Here is a 16,779-nt window from a genome sequence, read left to right as displayed (position 1 = left end):
TACAATCCCTTCCAAATACCACTGACCAGGTCATGTGGCACTTTTTAATATACTTATAAAAAATACTCAACAGTACTGGCAAATTTCCTAGGACTGTGCTAAATATAAATAGTGCAGTAACCCAACAGTTGGACCGCTTTGAAAAGCAGCAATTACAATTATACAGTACACGTATGCACAGACATACACACAGTTCAGATTTATTCACATAGCTGAAAAAGCATCCTCGTATGTGAAATATGACTCCTAACATTCTACCAATGTAGATTCCAAAAAGATATACTTCACTATAATGTTTAGTCCACTTCACCTCACCAAATACACATCACTTCAAATCCTTCTTTTTAATCACATCCTTTAGTCAACCGTAGGTCAGCAAGAGCTGGATGGCATGAGAGCAGCTTTGTTAATTTTTTTTTGTCACAGTGGGAAGAGAAAGAATTGTGTGAACAAATTTCACAAACCATATTAAAATCCAGACATCTGCTGCTCAGTACAGAAGAGCTCTGAGCAATACTTCAACCTAAGGTAATCTTCGGCGACTGCTGCGCTTTACTGCAGACGAAAAGCCTTTAATTTCCTCTGCCACAGCTTGTCGTCACAAGCAAGGAAGTAATGCCACACTTCACTTTATAACACTGCTTTCTGAAGACAAAAGCTCAGATCATAATGGCTTATCAATAACTGTAACACCTAGAGAAAAGAGAAGACACAAGCAATATAGTAAAGGGTAATGTATTTCTCATCATGGATGTATTGACATAAAGGATTAAAAGTGGAATAGTGCAATATTAAAATGTTGACTTTCCAGCCCCAAATCTTAATGAATACATATTGTAGAGGCACTTTACAAGCTGAGTGAAAAATCATTTATGGGATTTTATGAAGAAATTTTAATTTGAAACGTCTGACATTTAAGTAATGTCAATTGTAACTACAGTTTTATTTCTGTTTCGTGTCAACACAGAATAGATCCACTATAAATGTCTCTATTATTTCTATGAATTTACACCAGGGGCTCCACGAACCTGTTCGCAATGTCTGTGCAGCCTTTGCTTTAAAAGTGTAAAATAAACGTAAACGTGTGTGTGTGTGTGTATGTCTATATATATATTATAATATAAATATAATATAAATATATATATATCTCCACGCTCACCGGTGTCTTCCTGGCTTTCTCCCGCAGCCGCCAATGCAACTATAGAGCTGATGTCTGAAGTAACAGGCTGCTCAGCAAATTACTGCCAGCAGCCACTGATTGGCTGAGCGGCCTGTCACTTCGAAGACCGGCTCTGAAGTTGCATCGGCTACTGCAGGGCAAAGTCAGGAAGACTTTACTATTTTCTTTACACAGTCATCAGCCGACGGTCACACATCGGTACGTGAAGCAGCGATGTGTGGCCGATGGCTGATGATTTTAGGTCAGGATCAAAAGATATCATCCAATGATTGCTGTCATCGGCTGATCGTTGTCTTTATTAGACAGAGCGATAATCCGCTGAATTGGCCTGATTCGGCACAGTATTGCTCTGTGTAATATGACCCTTACCGCTCTATTCCTATGTCCTTCTGTGTATAAATATGTGATTCTTTAGTTGTTGTGTTACACCATGTCTGATGAAGAGACCATGTAGCCTTGAAAGCTCACATTGTGTCACCTTTTCCAGTTAGCAAATAATCGTATTGGCCTACAGAGAACTTTTTTCATCTTCAATTTTTATGCTTAATTCAGTTTTCAAGCATAAATTCAACAGTAAAAGGTGGTCATGCAAGACCCCAAGTCGGTTATCTTGGGCCTCCTGGGCTTGGACAAATCCTACTTGGTCGGTGTGGATAAGGGTGGGCCAGTCTGTTTGCTAATGTTTTGGGGGAAAAATGATGACGATAATTAAGGAGATTGATATGTACTTGGAGATCATATATGAGAGGGGTCTTTTCCCTGGTTTGGCCAGTATGCTTATATGTGCTTCCAAGACAGTAAGTTGTAATCAGTTAAACACCTACAGGACGGGTGTAGGTTAGGCACTAAAACATTTATAGGCTATGTTCACAACTATATATATTTGAGGCTGTATGTTTGAGGCTGTATAGCAACCAACAAGGAGTGGATTGAAAACACAGAAAGTGTGCTCTGTTCACATAATGTTGTAATTGAGTGGATGGACGTCATTAATGGCAAATATGTGCTGTTATTTTAAACAACGGCTGTTGTATTGAAATAATGGAAGTTATTACGTTATATGGCGGCCATCCACTCAATTTCAACATTGTGTGGACAGATCCTTTCTGTGTTTTCAATCCACTCCTGGTTTTGGTTGCTATGAACACCTGACATGAGCACCAAATACAGCCTCAAATATACATAGTGTGAACCCAGCCATAAAATGCAAAAGACTATCCATCAGACCCTAGACTTTTACCTGTAGGGGTATCTTTAATAACAGGTTCTATCTCCTGATCAGCCACGTCCTCCTCAAGATTATATATTTTATCCAAGGTCAGGGTAACACAGTTCTTATTACTTCTATCCACTAGCTTACACAGTACACAGACGTTTTGCTTTTATTCCCCAAATCAGTGGTGGACCACAAAAACAAAAGCCAACTCAAATTGTGTTACCTATTATCACTTTATGATTATCACTATATTAAATTTGACTTTAGAAAGTGCCTTAAAGCAATGCAACAAAAATGTACCTATGAGCTATGTGAAAATCTGGCCACATTTCAAAATGTTAATTTAAAGAGACACTGTCAGGAGTTATTTGCTAAACTAGTGACAGAGAAAGTGAACAGAATAGTGTATCACTTATATTGTTTTCTGCAGCCGATTCAGAGATATCCTTTTGAATAACAATCACTGCATACTCATCCTCTCCATTATGTGTGCGTGCTCAGTAGTCCTTGATATTCATAAGCAACAGCCCACTCTGCCCACTGGCCGCTGACTGGCAGTTGTCCATCTATACTGTGTATTGGTAGAAAGCCGTAAATCAGCAGGCCGGAGCACAAAGGAGTGGCACAAAGCCCATTCTCCTGCATATCAGAAGAATGGTTGAACAGAATGATGTAAATAATATACCGATCTGTTCTGCATTTCTGTCAGTAGTTTATGCTGCACTTATTAATGCAGCATAAGCTAGTTACAGATTCCCTTAAACATCTGTCGCTAAGATTTTGATCTAATTTTTATTTTGTTAGAGATTTTTCTTTACTCAGATAACAGCAATGCTTCTTTTTTTTCCTAAATGGCTGAAACCAAAGTATTCCGTGCATTGATTGGCCATTCATATGAGTTTTATAATAAATATATTCTTTAAGGAGATGTCTCCCTATACATTCCAGTAAAATAATGCAATATAGGCTGATTGCTACATGTTTCAAATATCACAAATGTCTGGTAACAACAGAGAGGCCAAAGTTCTTTAGACTGTGTAAAGTACAGCTTCCTTACATAAACAGAGTTTTATTTACCTGCATAACTTCTCCCTGTGCTCATACAAGATGGTAAAAGTGTCCATTTGTCAGTCGATGGGTTATAATACTCCACTGATGCCAAATTACATGACCGTCATCACCTCCAACAACATATAACATGCCGTCAACAGCACACACACCTAATTTATTAAACATAAAAACAGTCAAAATAGATTAACATTTGCAAATAAGGTCCAGCAAAGTGTTAAAGGTTGCAAGAACCTGTTCACTTGTGGTACTTATTAGGGATGGTCCCAAACCCTCCGAGGTTCGGGTTCGTATGAGGGCATCAGATTCCCGCTGTCTGCCCGCTCCGGTGGATACAGCGGGAGGACCGCCTGGAAAACTGGGATACAGCCTATGGCTATGGCTGTATCCCAGTTTTCCAGTGCGGTCCTCCCACTGGATCCGCCTGCTGCACGGAGCGGGCAGACAGCGGGAATCATTACGAGAGTTCGGACCATCCCTAGTACTTATGGATTCTCCTTGTTTTTTTCCACAAAGACAACTGGCAAAAGAAAAGAGCCTACTGAATGCAGGATTTCGACTACTTTAAAGTATGTGCAATAAAATATAAATGGGATATACATAGGATTTTTTTATATTGTGGATTTTTTATTCACTTTTTTACGTATTTACAGTCATGGCCAAAAGTTTTGAGAATGATACAAATATTAATTCTTACAAAGTCTACTGCTTCAGTTTTTAAAATGGCAATTTGCATATACTCCAGAATGTTATAGAGTGATCAGCTTAAAAAGAGGACCTGTCACCCCCGTGCCAAGGTAACAGGCTCCTGACTCCCCGTTAGAGCCCCCTATACTCACGTGATCCCGCCGGGTCCAGCTTCCTGAGCCGGTTGGGTCCCGGAGATATCAGCGCCCGAAGCCCGGCGCGCGCGCTGACAGGGGAGTCAGACGCTCATAGAGAATGACGGAGCATCGGACTCCCCATTCATTCTCTATGGGCGTCTGACTCTGCTGTCAGCGCGCGCCGCCGGGCTTTGGGAGCTGAAATCTCCGTGACCCGAGCGGCTCAGGAAGCGGGATCACGTGAGTATAGGGGGCTCTAACGGGGGGTCGGGAGCCTGTCACCCCGGCACGGGGGTGACAGGTCTCCCTTAACAGCAATTACTTGCAAAGTCAATATTTGTCTAGAAATTAACTTTATTCCCCCAAAACACATTTCAAAATCATTGCAGCCCTGCCTCAAAAGGACCAGCTAACATCATTTCAGTGATTGCTCCATTAACACAGGTGTGGGTGTTGATGAGGACAGGGCTGGAAAACAATCTGTCATGATTAAGTAAGAATGACACCACTGGACACTTTAAAAGGAGGCTGGTGCTTGGAATCATTGTTTCTCTTCTGTTAACCATGGTTATCACTAAAGAAACACGTGCAGTCATCATTGCACTGCAAAAAATGGCCTAACAGGGAAGAGTATGCAGCTAGAAAGATTGCACCTCAGTCAACAATCCTATCGCATCATCAAGAACTTCAAGGAGAGAGGTTCCGTTGTTGCCAAAAAGGCTCCAGGGCGCCCAAGAAAGACCAGCAAGCGCCAGGACCGTCTCTTAAAAAGTGTTTCAGCTGCAGGATCGGGCTACCAGCAGTGCAGAGCTTGCTCAGGAATGGCAGCAGGCAGATGTGAGTTTATCTGCACGCACTGTGAGACAGAGACTTCTGGAGCAAGGCCTGGTCTCAAGGAGGGCAGCAAAGAAGCCACATCTCTTTAGAAAAAAACATTAGGGACAGACTGATATTCTGCAAAAGGTACAGGGAGTGGACTGCTGAGGACTGGGGTAAAGTCATTTTCTCTGATGAATTCCCCTTTCCGATTGTTTGGGACATCTGGAAAAAAAGCTTATTTGGAGAAGACGAAAAGACGACTACCACCAGTCTTGTCTCATGCCAACTGTAAAGCATCCTGAAAGCATTCGTGTGGGCTTGCTTCACAGCCAATGGAACCGGCTCTCTCACAGTCTTGCCTAAACATAGCCATGAATAAAGATTGGTACCAAGAGCAACTTCTCCCAACCGTCCAAAAGCAGTTTGGCGATCAACAATGCCTTTTCCAGCATGATGAAGCACCTTGCAATAAAGCAAAGGTGATAACTAAATGGCTCAGGAACAAAACAGAGATTTTGGGTACCTGGCCTGGAAACTCCCCAGATCTTTAATCCCCATTGAGAACTTGTAGTCAATCATCAAGATACGGGTGGACAAACAAAAACCAACAAATTCTGACAAAATGCAAGCATTGATTGTGCAAGAATGGACTGCTATCAGTCGTGGGAATTAGTCCGGAAGTTCATTGAGAGCATGCCAGGGAGAATTGCAGAGGTCCTGAAGAAGAAGGGTCAACACGGCAAATATTGACTTGCTGCATTAACTCATTCTAACTGTCAATATAAGCTTTTTTTGCTCATAATATGATTGCAATTATATTTCTGTATGCGATAAAAACATCTGACAAACACACATAAGAACCAGAGGGCAGCTGATCATTTGAAAATATAATATTTGTGTCATTCTTAAAACTTTTGGCCATGACTGTTACTGTGGCTATGAATTTTACTGATCGCTTAGAGCTGACAAGACAGCATAAACCCACATTTATATGACATGTTATTAGCTTCTTATACAAGTGGCTGTAGTATGTGTGTCCCCAGGGTAAGGAAAATAGATTTTAAAATCCTTTGCCTTAAGCACTTTACAGCACCAGCATTTAAAGTGACTCTGTACCCACAATCTGACCCCCCCCCAAACCGCTTGTACCTTCAGATAGCTGCTTTTAATCCAAGATCTGTCCTGGGGTCCTGTTCGGCAGGTGATGGCAGTTATTGTGCTAAAAATTTACTTTCTACAATCCTACAGCGCTGTGTCTAACGGCCGGGGCTTACATTTGTATATGCATTAGGCTGGCACACCCTCTCTGTCCCTCCTCCCCGCCCTCCTCATCATTAGGAATGCTCCAGGCAGATTGCTTCCTATTCCCTACCTGGTGTATAATGAACATGGGCTGGATCATTAATACACCTGTGCAAAGCTCAAACAGCAGTAAATGTTCCTGGATCATTCCTAATGATGAGGAGGGTGGGGAGGAAGGACGGAGAGGTGGTGCCAGCCTAATGCATATACAAATGTAAGCCCCGGCTGTTAGACATAGTGCTGGAGGATTAAAAGTTGTTTTTAGGAGAACTGCATCACCTGCCAAACGGACCCCAGGGCAGATCTTGGATTAAAAGCAGCTATCCAAAGGTACCAAGTGGTTTGGGGGAAAAGATTGTGGGTAGAGAGTCGCTTTAAAGAACTCTGGAAAGTATTGTTTCTTACCTTTCAGGCTGCTGCAAAAGCATCTTATCCATTCAACTTAATCTGCACTCTACTGATAGGGACAAAAACTCCAAAAGAGTGCCATCTCCAGATGAGATGTCTCTGGCAGAAATCTCTACACCTCTCAATAGCTCTATTATAGCTTAGACACTGGCCTACAGGTTAGGCTACCTATAGGAAGGGGTCTTTCATTGAAGAGGAGCTACTTTGCACACTTTTTTCAAGAAACTTTGCCTGTAGAACTTTCTAAACTGCCTGTGGTCTCCACAAGGATAAACAGTAACTTCCATAATATAGAAAAAATGATCTTAAAATGTGGCTTCTTGTTCACTTCAGATTCAAAACATTTCTGAAAATGTAATTTTATAAAATAGTAATTTGTTTTAGTATGAAAGTTTATAAAATAAATTGTATCTAGCAGCTTAAAATGAATGCAATTTTATTAAATTTGGTGCACTTTTTTTTTTTTTTTTTAGAAGAGTGTAAGAAACAACAGTCTTAATAAATGTAGGCACTGGTGTTCATTTGAACCTGCTTTTCCACATGACCAAAAGCGATATGAGAACTCCCAATATGTAATGGAGAAGTCTGGCGAAAATTTTTATTAAAGTATTGTATTGCCCCCCAGAAGTTATACAAATCACCGATATACACTTATTACGGGAAATGCACATAAAAGTGCTTTTTCCCCTGCACTTACTACTGCATCAAGGCTTCACTTCCTAGATAAAACAATGATGTCACGACCCGAATCCCAGAGCAGTGTGGGCTGTGGCTGCTGGAGAGGATGATGGCAGGCAGGGGGATGCTCAGTGTCCCTCCAGTGCCCTGTGTCCCTCAGTGTCCCCTGCCATCATCCTCTCCAGCAGCCAGAGCCCGCACAGCTCTGGGAGTCCGGTCGTGACATCACCATGTTATCCAGGAAGTAAAGTCTTGATGCAGTAGTAAGTGCAGGGAAAAGTGTATATTGGTGATTTGTATAACTTTTGGGGGGGTAATACAATACTTAAAGGAGAAGTCTGGCAAAAATGTTGCATGTTCAATAGAAGTCACCTTGCTGACAGGCAATTACCCAGCAATCTTCAAACTTAAAGAGTAAAGTAAACAATGCTCTATGCATCACAAACAATATACAGCAGTAGATAAGAGTGGTCAGGAAAGTGAGCTGTGACACGATTCTCACACTAATAGGCTCCTTTTGATGCCACTGTACTGATGTACTATTTAGGCTTGGCTAACAAAATGGCGCAAGAAGGTATGGTGATTTTCCATGTGACTTCTCTCCACATTTTTTTTTTTTAGACACAGTAACTTGGAGACTGAAATGTAGCCAGAGATTAGATGACCATTCTGGTTAGGGATGGTCCGAACCTGCCGAGGTTCGGGTTCGAATGAACTCGAACGCTCGGCATCAGATTCCGCTGTCTGCCCGCTCCGTGCAGCAGGGAGGACCGCCTGGAAAACTGGGATACAGCCTATGGTTATGGCTGCATCCCAGTTTTCCAGGCGGTCCTCCCGCTGTATCCACCCTCTCAACGGAGCGGGCAGACAGCGGGAATCATTTCTAAGAGTTCGGGTTCATACGAACCCGAACCGAAACAGGTTCGGACCATCCCTAATTCTGGTGTTTTCTTTTTTATGTAGCACGGCAAGAAACATACCTGCATTTCTCCGGCACATATTCATGTCGGCAACTTGCTTCCACAGATTAGTAGAGGGGTCAAAGACTTCAACACTTTTTCTAACTAATGGACCGTCATGGCCTCCAACTGCATACAGCAATCCATTTAACACTCCCACACCTACAAACAATATTAATGAAATGATGATGTCTTCATAGTTTGTCTGTAACCATGCACATGCAATCTATGGTATGTACATCATATGATGGAGGCTCAGATCAACAAGCCATTATAATCATAAAGGGTAGAGATGAGCGAACCGGGTTCGGCTTCGAGTCGATCCGAACCCGAACGTTCGGTATTTGATTAGCTGGGGCTGCTGAACTTTGATAAAGCTCTAAGGTTGTCTGGAAAACATGGATACAGCCAATGACTATATCCATGATTTCCACATAGCCTTAGGGCTTTATCCAAGTTCAGCAGCCACCGCTAATCAAATGCCGAAAGTTCGGGTTCGGATCGACTCGAGCATGCTCGAGGTTCGCTCATCTCTAATAACATTTACATATACTCATCTCCACCTACCATCCTACCTGTGCTCTGCGTTCTGCTAATGACCTTACACTAACCTCTTCCATAATCAGAACCTCTCATTCCCACCTCCAAGAGTTCTCTCGTGCAACACCAGTTCTCTGGAACTCCCTACCCAAAGAGCTCAGACTAATTTCCAACATCCCCAGTTTCAAGCGTTCCCTGAAGACTCATCTCTTCATTTGCACTTATAACCTTTCCTAATCTTGTCTCCCTCTCTGCTATCCCTTCTGCATCCTCTCTATAACCACTTTTGTGCCAGCTACTTTGTACTTGCTACCTTAGCTCAGAAAATGGCGTGTGACTGGCTCGCTCAATCACCTATAGGCATTTTGAGATCTATGTACAATGACTGGAACATTGACAAATAAAGCCCTTGTTGCCTCTTGTGTCACCAGTCATCCTAGTCTATACACTCTTGAGAGCAGGTCTCTAATTCTGTATCTTTAATTTTATTTTAATTTATTAATTGTATAATTTAATATAAATATAACCTGTATTGTATTTATATATTTAAATAAGCCCTGCGGAATCTGTTGGCGCTATACAAATAAATATTATTATTATTGTTATTATATATACTGTGCTTGCTGCAGATCTCATGCTGTAAATGTGTTCAATCATTTAGTTAAATTAATTTATTCAGAATTAAATTCACAATATCAAATCTGTGGTAAACCCTGTATGTACCCCAAGAGAGGTATACTAATTTCAAACATGCAGTATGACAGATATCTGAGACAGGTGCCACTCTGATTCCACAACTTTTAATTACTAATATGAGAATTAAAATGAGTGTGTAAAACATCTGCTCATCTCTTGGGCTACCATGACCAAGCCAGAAAGACCTGGGGACTCCCATTCTACCAACAGATGCGGGTTCCACCATAAATGTATGACATACAGTATCTGCATATTTGAGATGGGAATACTCATTTTATCTGCTTTGGAGTCTACTGGTCATACACACACTGTGCATACCTGTTGTAAATACTTCAGAGAGTTTTGTGTGCGATATACACCAACTTACTTTATACTCAGTGTTACTTTCAGGCTACTCTATTTTTAAAGTGAACTATACACTGATGAGCTGGCTCTATTCCACAGGGTGATATCCCCCCCTTTATATGGCAGATAATCACTCTGCAAAATAGGACCTTAAAGGTGTACTCCAGGAGAAAAAAAAAAGCACAGACACACACAGCTAATATACTTAGCATACCTCCGGTGACAATCGCTGCTTAAATCTCCCGTTATCCTCCGATCTCCCTCACTTCCAGGTTGCAGAGCAGTGAATGGGAGAGAAAGGGCTGCTGTCCTGTCCTCTTTTCCCGGGCGCCATCTTGGGTCGATGTCATCACAGCAGGGCTGAGCAAGCTGGAAGCCATTTGGTGCGCTCCAGCCAATGAAAAGGCTGCTGGTGCCCAAGTGCACCAGCAGCCTTTTCCTCTCCCATTCACTGCTGTGGAAGACAGCAAAGAGGAATAAGACCAGGCCCGCCCCCTGCTCTGATGACATCGACCCAAGATGGCGCCTGGGAGAAGAGGACAGGGTCCACAATTATTGGGTATGTATACTTTATTTAACTTCGGGGGGGGGACAGACAGGGCCAGATAGCTTATTGACACACATTACAAAAGTATAACTTCGTAATGTGTGGTAATTAAGTGTAAAAAGTAAATTGCCGGAGTACTCTTTTAAGGTATTAATATCAGATGAATAAACGAGAAGTCCAGCAAATTTTTTTATTAAAGTATTGTACTGCCCCCCAGAAGTTATACAAATCACCAATATACACTTATTACAGGAAATGCTTATAAAGTGCTTTTATCCCTTCACTTACTACTGCATCAAGGCTTCACTTCCTGGATAACATGGTGATGTCACGACCCGACTCCCAGAGCTGTGCGGGCTGTGGCTGCTGGAGAGGATGATGGCAGAGGGACACTGAGGGACACAGGCCACTGGAGGGACACTAAGCATCCCCCTGCCATCATCCTCTCCAGCAGCCACAGCCCGCACAGCTCTGGGAGTTGGGTTGTGACATCACCATTTTATCCAGGAAGTGAAGCCTTGATGTAGTAGTAAGTACAGGGAAAAAAACACTTTTCAAGCATTTCCCATAATAAGTGTATAGTGGTAATTTGTATAACTTTTATTTATTTATTTTTTTATCTTTTTTTTTTTTTTTTGGGGGGGGGGGGGTCTGGTGTTTATGTCATTCACCCTAAGGTATGTTCTTCAAGCGACAGGCAACATGGATTGCCAACCCGGGATCAGCATCAATGAAGCCCGGCCGCGATGGGGGGACGATCTGTTCACTAGACACCAGTAATCGGCTTTGAAAGCATCTAAATGCAGCTGTCAGCGTGGTGGTTCAGAGCAGGGCCCTTCTGAACCCCTCCTAGCAGCGTAATGACGTACCAGATACATTGTGACTTCTTTACACAGGTGTTAAGAGTAAATTTTGCAGTTTTATTTTATTTTATATCATACGTCATGGTGCTCGTTCCAGTAAAAAGTGATCTTTTATCATCTGTGGCTACCTGGGCAAGGCTTCATTGCTGAAGCGGCACTTCTCCCTGCGCACATCGCGCCTGTGACATCATTGCATAGGCCTTGCCCCCTCAGCGGCCATTAGTATGGCCTGACTTAGAGGGGTGGGGCCTGGACCTTTAGGTTGGCCTGTTCCAATGGCCATTGAGGACCGTTGAGCCCCCCCCCAGGAAGCACAATCCATAGATGATAAAAGATCACTTTTTACTGGAACAAGCACTATGATATAAAATAAGGTACGAAAACTGCTTTACACCTGTGTAGCGAAGTCATAATGCAAAAAGGGGCTGACAGTGCCACTTTAAACATGTGCAGATACATTTTCTGTAAGTATAAACTCCTTCTACATCTACTTTTCATACCTGCTCCACTCCTTCGTGTGCCCATTTCGGATATGTAACTCCATTCATTTGTACTAGGGTTATAACATTCAACTGTGCTAAGACACTGTCGTGATGCCCCATCATAACCTCCAACAGCATATAGCATACCTGGAAAGTACAGAAATGCATAACATTAAAGCATTAGTGAAATCTCAATATATTGTTTCTGAAAGTACTAACCAGAATTTACAGAACTCACCTCCGACAACACCAACTCCAACACTACTTCTTCTAGTGTTCATTGGTGCTACATGAAACCATTCATTTGCCTTCACATTATAAGCTTCAACAGTCGCCAGACCTACAAACACATATTAGAGTCATATCCCCTTCATGAGCTTACACTAAGTAAATCAGAGTAGTAAATGCTACCGAAATATCATGATATTATATAATCTGCACGTGCCACATTATGTATTAGCTTAAATTTTATCACTAGAATGGTGATCCACATACTGTACAAGCATCATGCAGAACCATGATTAGGACCAAGTGGTCCGAAATGCATTTTTTTTTTACCACAGTTGGGACACGGGTATATAAGTGATTACAATATTACACTATGTTTCAAACTATTATGGCATTTTTGCTTGTTTTCCCTAAATCCCTGATGGCGAACCTATGACGGTGCTGACACGCGTAGCCATGTTCACTGACACACGGCCACATGCCAGCTCCAGCACAGCCCCAGCAGCGCCGATATAACAGTAGATAGGCCGTACCCTTGCCTGACCCCACCACGTATTCCCCGCCCCACGTACCACCCAGATGTCACCTGGCACACGACCATTGACAGCCCACGGTGTTCTAATCCACAGTGTGTGCTGTGAGGGATGGGGGTTACGAGGGTAGTGTGTGTGTGTGTGTGTGGAGGTCTAGGGATGGGTAAGGTGGGGATGGGGGTCATGTGGGGTTGTGTGTGTGTGGGGGGGGGGAGGGGCAGCAGGTGGAGGTGTGTGTGGGAATGGGGGTCAGGTGGGGAAGTGTTTATGTGGGGATCACAAAATTATAGTGTTTTTTCCCTGAAGTTACACACCATCCAAAATTATACTTGTTTTTTTTGCCGAATGTTGAAACACCAAGCTCAAAAGGTTGCCCATCAACCTTTAAATAAATAAAAAAATGTTATATTTACAGATCAAGTTACAAGTTGCTGATAATACGAGCTCTTCTTTCAGAGGACTTTAAGGACTTTTTTATCCATTGAACTTGTATTTCCTTTGAGGATGCCAGTGTTGCTGGTGTTTTGAAGTACATTGATGGCCACTCTCATTTGTCTTTCTCTAAAGGATGCTCAACATGTCCTCAACAGGATTGAGGCCAGGAAGTGATAATGGCCAAATCATTATTTTTTCTCACTTTATACCCTATGTGCTCCGGCTAGAGGATCCGTGCCACGATTCTCCCCTGGATCGCCTCACGGATCGTGTGAATAAGCCCTTACACTCTATAAAGCTATACACACTGCTGCTATAATGTGCCTGCACTCACACTCAGCTATACGCACTGCTGCTATAATGTGCCTGCACTCACACTCACCTATACACACTGCTGCTATAATGTGCCTGCACTTACACTCAGCTATACACACTGCGGTATATAAAGTTTCTGTCACTGTCCACCTGCACAGCTCTGTGATTCTCCTTTCCTGATTGGTCCATGCTGGACACATTCCCCTTACCCATTGCTGTCATGTGACCACAAAGACCTCTGACAGCAGCCCTGCTTCTCTATTCTAGCCTGTTGTACTACACTACTGCATTTTGGGGATCTGCAGTTCCATCCTGTATCTACAAACTGCAGCTGTTTTCAGGTTTATGCAGTTACTATACATTATACACCACATGCTGCTTGCTACACTGTACAGTAACTTTTAATAGGACACATCCAGCTGTTTCTAAATGTTTGTTTTACATGTTATTCATAATAATAAATCATTATTTTTGGGGTGTGGAACCAACTGTCTGCATATCAGTGATTTCTTTTAGGAAAATTTGCTTTGGTTTAAGAGTGGATTTGGATTACAAACACATTCCCGGAACGAATTATGCTTGTAATCCAAGGCACCACTGTACTTTTTTTTTTTATATTTTTGTTTTTAACATATAAAGGTGCTTTATTACTTAAAATAAATAAATCTTGTTTTGTACATGTACACTTTGGCTGCCATGACCTTGTCTACTGATTTATACAAATATCCTCAAAAAACTTTACTATTGCAAATTTTGTTGCCATTTTGTGGATAATGGGATAATGACTTAGAAGTCGTAATGTGGAAAAGAGGGCCTGTGTATGTCAGAATTAGAGTAAAATTTTGGTTTAATGTTAATCTAATGGTTATCATTAAATTTAACCAAATTTGTCTAGTTTTAAGTATTAGATTATATTAGTAAATCTGCCCCACTATATCACATGTACTAAGATTTTGTATGCTTGGAGCATATTTTTTTATAATAAAGGAAACACAATTACATAACAGTTATGAACATTGCTGATAACATATAGAGAAGCAAAAAATAGGTTAAACATTTTAAAAAGTTATGACTGCACTGCTAATAAGGTAACATGCCCCGTAAATTCATACCTGTACTGCCATCAAATCCTCCAACAGCATACAGAAGTCCATTGAGGACTGCAGCCCCTAGAGTACTTCTCCTGTCTTGCATGTTTGCCACACTTATCCATTGGTCCTTCACTGGGTCATAGGAATCCACTGTGCGAACTCTGAGAGATCCATTAAATCCACCAACAGCAAACACATGTCCATTCATATACACCCACACCTATATAAAAAAAAAAAAAATCAATACTGCTTTTTATTTTCTATTGCATCTTCAACTTGTATAACTCTTGCAACGTATTAAGCAAATGGTATATCATGCATATTTTTAATATACAGGCTTGGTTGTTTTGCACCTTTTTGTGCCCTTAATGGGTCTAAACCACAGAAAGAGGTGCAAATCTTCATATTGTATAGGCTTTTTGTCTCAAAGCAAATCTTTACCCACAATGTGACCCTCAAAACCACTTGTACCTTCAAGATAGCTGCTTTTAATCCAAAATCTGTCCTGGGGTCCGTTTGGCAGGGGATCCAGTTATTGTCCTAAAAAACAACTTTTCATTAGGCTGGCACAACCTCTCTGTCCCTCCTCCCCGCCCTCCTCATCATTAGGAATGCTCCAGGCAGATTGTCTCCTATTCCTCACCTGTGTTAGCCTGGCACATGGGCTGGATCATTAAGGCACCTGTGCAATGTTCAGCAAGAAGAAAATGTCCCAGTGGCATTCCTAATGATGAAGGGGGTGGGAAGGAGGGACGGAGGGGTGGTGCAAAGTTAGGGCACAGATATACTAAGCCACGCCCGTTTGGCATGGGCTGCAGGTTTAAAAGTTGTTTTTTAGGACAAAAACTGTATCACCTGCCGAACGGACCCCAGGACAGATTTTGGATTAAAAGCAGCTTTAAGTTTCTTTGTTAAAAAACAGAAGTGCAGCATAACACACCTAGAAAGAATGTTTAACCCCCAAGGGCCCAGGAATTATTGAATCTGCATTTTTTCCTCTTTTTTCCTTCTAAGAGCCATAACTTTTTTTTCTAGCTTTTCTATTTGCAGAACCAAATGTACTTTGTGGGTGCTAATACACACGAACGATGCGCAGCAGATGATCCTCAGCAGATTTGATGGTGCAGATTTGATGCTGTGTTCAGTTATTTATACCAAATCTGCTGTGTATATCTGCAACAGAAAATTCACTGCGATACGGTGTGTGTGAAAGACAAATTGTTTAATTATTGGGATTAAAATAGTACTCCAGTGAAAAAAATTGTTTTCAAATCAACTGGTATCAGAAGGTTATACAGGTTTCTAAATTACAGCTATTTAAAAATCTCAAGCCTTTCAGTACATATCAGATCATGTCCTGCAGGAAGTGTAGTATTCTCTCCAGTCTGACACCATGCTCTCTGCTGCAGGGAAGACAGGGAATGCCCAGCAGGAAAGGATTTCTATGACAATTTGCTACTGTCTGGACAGTTCCTGACATGGACAGAGGTGGCAGCAGAGAGAACTGAAAGAATACACCACTTCCTGCAGGATATACAGCAGCTGATAAGTACCTAAAGGGAACCAATCACGCTAAAAACGGCCATAAAGCTAAGGAAATGTGCTGATACATCACCCAGCATGCTTCCCAAACTTACCCCTGTACCCTGCGTACCATGTACATATAAACCGCAAAGTCAGTTTAATTATGTGTTGAGAAGAACTGCATGCTGACGTCACCCGTGGGAGACGGCATTGCATGTCTGCCGCGCCGACGGCTTTAATATGCTGCGCATGCGTAGTACAGCCGCCCCCCTCCAGGTGACGTCAGCATGCAGTTCTTTTCAACACAACCGAAGGGGCGTGATAACAGCGCCGGAGCCAGCCCAGAACCGTGACTACTTGAACAAGCCACTCGCCCACCATGACTACTTGAACAAGCCACCCACCCACCATGACTACTTAGCAGGTAATTTACATACAGTGCAGGAGATAATTAAACTAACTTTGCAGTTTATATGTACCTGGTATGCATGGTACAGGGGTATGTTTGGGAAGCGTGCTGGGTGATGTACAAGCACGTTTCCTTAGCTTTATGGCCGTTTTTTAGCGTGAATGGTTCCTTTAAAGACTTGAAATTTTTAAATATCAGTAATTAAAGAGGACTTGTGACATCCTCTGAAAATCCGCTTGTGTCATTAAAATCCAGTGTCATTAGTTAATCCTATCATGCTATTGAGTCTAGAGACCATGTAGGTAACCCAATCAGCT

General features: G+C 42.0%; 1 pseudogene; it reads right to left on the bottom strand.

The window, feature by feature from the left end:
* Positions 1-454: 454 nt before the first annotated feature.
* On the bottom strand, positions 455-14,737 carry LOC138775421 (kelch-like protein 2; annotated as a pseudogene).
* Positions 14,738-16,779: the final 2,042 nt, after the last annotated feature.

The sequence above is a fragment of the Dendropsophus ebraccatus genome, unplaced genomic scaffold, assembly GCF_027789765.1.
Source record: "Dendropsophus ebraccatus isolate aDenEbr1 unplaced genomic scaffold, aDenEbr1.pat pat_scaffold_1613_ctg1, whole genome shotgun sequence".
NCBI classification, from domain to species: domain Eukaryota; kingdom Metazoa; phylum Chordata; class Amphibia; order Anura; family Hylidae; genus Dendropsophus; species Dendropsophus ebraccatus.
The sequence above is the reverse complement of the archived record's forward strand: the minus strand, read 5'-3'. Positions and strand labels throughout refer to the sequence as shown.